The 4,956-nt window shown below is 37.1% G+C and overlaps 1 long non-coding RNA gene across 1 annotated transcript in view; it reads right to left on the bottom strand.

The window, feature by feature from the left end:
* LOC106527557 (uncharacterized) overlaps nucleotides 1-2,521 on the bottom strand; it is a 13,750-nt gene extending 11,229 nt beyond the window's left edge. The window contains exon 1 of the long non-coding RNA XR_001311402.1: nucleotides 2,498-2,521. This is a non-coding gene — a long non-coding RNA (uncharacterized LOC106527557). The remainder of the gene's footprint in view (nucleotides 1-2,497) is intronic.
* Between the last annotated feature and the right edge of the window lie 2,435 nt (nucleotides 2,522-4,956).

Raw genomic sequence — 4,956 nt, 5'->3', positions numbered from 1 at the left:
ACACACACACACACACACACACACACACACACACACACACACACACACACACACACCCTTCTTGATTCAGACATGCTTTTTACAGCTTGCAGGATGTGGCAGTGAAAGGAGGCTGGTGTCATGGGTCAATGTCACTCAGCCAGCAGTCTCCTTATAGAGGATGTAGATCGTTCAGGTGAGATCCTTACTTTTCCTATTCTAGTCTCAGATTTTTTTTTCCAAAGACAAACAGTTACACCGACTAATCAAACCATAGAGATTCTAAAAAACATAAAAAACAAAACTACTCAAGACAGAGGATAAATTCCTTTCCAGGTTCAACACCATCACTTTTTTAAAAAAAGAAGCTCTTAAGTATAGTGATGAGTAACTCCACCTGACACGCTGGAGAACAGAGTTTGATTCCCCAACGGGGAGTTATATTATTGTCTACATCCCCACAAAAATTGTTATTATTAAATCTCCCCGTTCTTAGAAAAAAAAAAAAAAACAACCCCCACCAATAATAAAGCAAAGTGTCTGTTCTCAGCTTCAGGTACAAACTCATGTGCCACTACTAATCCTGCTAGCTGAAGAGATTTGAACTCCTTCATTTTAACCTGTCCAGTAGATCATTGTGGAGGGAAGGGCACACTTCCTTGAAATCAAGTATTAGCTCATCTTGGTAGTCCTTTCAAAATAACTCAAAAGCCTAAAAATACATTTGCGTGCCAGCATAGATGTTAAAGAAAACACTTTCTATATAAATAGTTTATATCACAGATTTTAAGTAATCAAACCATCAGCAACACAACACTGATGTTTTTACTGGTCAGTAAAATGTATGTATTGTTTGTTTTACTCGAGTTTACGATTTACTAAATAATTGATCTCAAGCTGACAAGCACTGGTCAAACAATAAAGCTGTTGTATAAATTGTAAGTGTTGCTGGAGGTTTGACCTTCAGATCATTTAAAAGAACACATTGAGTCACTTTCTTTGAAGGGCCTTAATGCTTCATTGATCCATCAACTCCATCAGACTCCCTTGAGTCTCAGAGTTTAAAAAAAGTCCACATTCAGGCTGTACTGAAGTTACTCCTAATGTTACCTTCAAGTTAACCAATTTTGAACGACTTTTTCCTCTTTTTCTCTCCTTTTGTGGCATTAGGATGATACTACTGTCAACTTTTCCAAAGAAGAAACAACTTCACATGCTGAGTGTTGCATTACTTTACTGTAACAGATGGTTCAGCGGTATGAAGCAAACACTCAAGCTGAAAACCACATCTCAAAAAATGATTTTTAATGATAAAATCTGAATAAACTTGTGTAAAAAAAAAAGAAAGACCTGACGCTGAATGGGTTTCAAGTTAGATCTCTTGTTTGGTTTTGGCTGTTTTAGACTTGCGTTCTTTTGAGCTGTAGTCCTGAACCCAAAGGATTTTCAACAAAGGTCGTAAGTTGGACCTTTGTTTCCTCCATTAAAAGCAATAGCATGAGGCGGCTCATTGTTATTCATGACTCTTCTCCATTTTCCTCTCAAATTCTAGATTGAAAATATCACAGCTAGTTTATCCAGCGCCTGAAGTCCTCCTCTCCGCCTTGGGAAAGCTTGGCGAGTAAACAGTGTCTTTGCTGATTACAACTCCTTACCCTCTGCAGCCGAAGGTAAGCTAAAACACTTTGATCTGCTATTGATTGTCTCCCTCCTTCTCCATATCCCTCCGCCCTCTTTCCCTGCCGCTGTTAAAGCATAGGTGAGTCAGCCAACTGCCTGAGGCTCTGAAGCAGAAAGCAGCAGGCACGCTGCTGTATTTCTTATGCTGACCACTGAGGTTAATTGATATCCTCTCTGGGGTATTAAAAATTATAATTATGTTTTAGGCAAAGCTGAGGAGCTGTTTACCAACCTCGTCTGTTTACAATCGCAGTCTCAGATGAGTCCCATTGGTCTTTGCTTATTGAGCACGGCTTTCTTAGGTTTTTACACTCAAAGTGAAAAGTGTTGAGCAATCCGCGAGAAAGGGGCAGAGATAAAATAAACGAAATATCCACAAAAGACAAAAAACTCGATAAAATTGACTTTGGCTGCATTGGCATCAGTGCTGGAAGCAGCAGCAGAAAAAGTTGAGCCTTAGGTCAAGACAGCTGTTTTAAAAAATCTTTCAATAACCAAAAAATATATATTTTAAGTTGAAAAAATTTATCTTTTAAGATAAATAATTTAAAGTTTTAAATGATACTCAATGAACACAGATTGTTTAGTCATATATATATATATATACACGTTGGTGTATTGCCAACGTTTTGAATTTGTTAGTCCTTCTATGCATCAGTATTTCAGAAAAAAAACATTTATTTGATTAATGAAGTGATTTGCACATTATGGAACACTGCCAGAGCCAAATAAACTGTCTGATTGTGGAGTTAAAATGTCTTTGTGTGCCAACCTAAACTGAAATGGGAAGTTTATCCTGATTTAAAACAGTTTTCTGTAGCACATTAATAAATCTTACCCCTTAAACTGTGACCAAGCTGTTTCCCCATTAGGAGCTTCATTTCTTCACTTTTCAGTAATACTGTCTGTAGGGATGAGATCAAATTTATTTATTTATTTTAGTCAATTTTGAGCGGAAAAAAACTTTAAATGACATCTGGAATGCATCTTTTCATAGAAACAAAAACTCAAGCAGAAAGTCTGAGTCAACAAAATACACATATGTGATTCTTAGAGGTTTTAGTTCAAGCTAAGAGGGGGAAAGCCTTGTTTTATTACATATAATTCATAATATACTCACCTGGAGAGCAACTATGACTGAAAATCCAAGAAACTGCAAACCAAAAACAAAATAAATCACATTATTTGCCCATACAGATTTTGTGAAGGGCTAGCTTTTAAATGTTTCACTTTAGCATTTCAAGTTGTTCTTAATGCACAACTTTTCTACATTTTATAATTCGTTTGTTTTTGAATAAGCATTTATTTCTACAATAACTGACATCAGATTTTAAACTCATTATGTGGTCCACAATAACAGTTCAGTTGTTGCAACCAGCTTATTTTCCACACTTTATATCTGTACGTCGTTAGTCTCTCCTCTCAATGTGCCCAGCTCCTCTAGCAGCTCGGTGGAAACAGAACAGGGCCCTGCAGGGCCCAGTCCGGATGAAGGGAGTGAGGAATCAATCAGAACACTTGAGCTAAAGCTGAGATCTGTCCAACATTTTGTTTCTGTCTGACACAGGAGAGAGATTTAGTGGCTTCAGAGTGCTAAGTGTCATGTTCCCACACTCCTTTAGCCTTAATGAGAGAATGTGGAGAAGAACTTGCATTCCGGTTTGTCTATTTTTCCCCTTTTTTTCCTCTCTAAAGTGTTTCATTTCTCTCTTCCCCTCTCCCCCACCTGTGCGTGCAAGAGTTGGGGGTGGGGGGTGGGTGCTGCTGTGAGATGATGAAGTTTCAGGGAAAGGTGGATGTGCCATCCATTACAGGAGGTGGAAAGGTGTAGATAAATCACCTTATCAGCCCTGCCTTCTCCCCACTGAGCTGAGGGAGCAGAGCAAGGGGAAATCCATCAACCTCCACAAATGGGACATGACTCAGAGATCACTCTGCCTCTGTACTGGCCTCTGTACAGACCTTGCACTGGCTTTAATGTTGGATTATAACTCACTCCAGCTCACACTGGAGCATTTGTTGCAAGAAGATGCTAAAATATCCACTGAAAAGCCCATTTCCAATTAAGCTTCCCCAAGCTTGGTAGGATGGATTTAATTTATCTAGTAAAATGAAATGATTGTTAGTGTTTCCTGACCAAAGTTTCAAATAGCCTATAACTTATACTGAATATTAAAATTGAAAAGGTTTTAAAAAAACAAAACAAAACAAAAAAGAAAAAAGAAAAGAAAAGAAAAGAAAGAAAAGAAAAGAAAGGAAAAACAACAATATGAAGTAAAGGAAAGTCCATATTTGTTTGAATAAAATATATTATAATGATGAGCATGAAGTAAGTTTTGGCAAATATTACTGTAGATTTTGGAAATTGTTATTATTATTTTATTATTTATTTTTTTACTGAATTCACAGTTTAGATATTGTGTTGCACAATACATTGCAGAAAATATAAAGATAACTAAAAATATTTAAGCTTCAAGTTGATTGGTCACTTTGAAGCATTTCATGTACATGCATTTGCCACTACTTACATTAATTAATTAATACTTTTTTTTCAATGAGGGTCAAAATGTAAAAGCAAGAATCATGGTGAATCTTGTAAAACTGGCAATGCTCTCACTGATATGTGCTAGTGAATTTATTAAAAATGTCGATTGTTTCCACTCTGCAGAATGGAGTTGTCATGGTACGATTTACCAAGAATGCAGAAACACGATGGAATAAATGCACAGAAAGTCTGCGTGTATGGTCGTCAAAACGATTTAATTCTGAGCAACAATACAGCAGACGGTCAATCAGGAAATCTGCTGAGTTGTGACTGCCGCGTCAGCAGAGAGCAGCCAATAATATAACATGCTTATAACCAATCACAGATCGCCAACTGTGAACCATCTAACCAATGACAGGACTGTCAGCCTGGAAACACCTTATCAGAAATTAAAAAGGTCATACATTGCTGGAGTCTTGAAGTCTGGCCAATAGAAGTAAAACAGCCGAAATTGGTCATAATAAGATATGGTTACTGGAGAGTGTCAAGGTACAACAGATATACATAATTAATCCGTAACAGAGTATAGGTGATGTGTTTACTTTGCATTTAATTTAAGAAAATGTAAAGGTAATGTGTTACCATTACTCAATTCAGTTAAGTGGAAACAGTTGACTTTTTTATTAAATCCACTATATCTGTTTCTTGAGTGTACAGTAGCCTCTGAAGTTGTTACACATGTTTGGAAGTGTGAGCCTTCACAAACTAGTGCTGACAGCCAGGTTTACAGTATAAATCCACATGCACCATGG

The sequence above is a fragment of the Austrofundulus limnaeus genome, unplaced genomic scaffold (genome assembly GCF_001266775.1).
Source record: "Austrofundulus limnaeus strain Quisiro unplaced genomic scaffold, Austrofundulus_limnaeus-1.0 Scaffold331, whole genome shotgun sequence".
Taxonomy (NCBI): Eukaryota; Metazoa; Chordata; class Actinopteri; order Cyprinodontiformes; family Rivulidae; genus Austrofundulus; species Austrofundulus limnaeus.
Note: the sequence above shows the minus strand (reverse complement) of the source record. Positions and strands in the feature narration are given on the sequence as shown.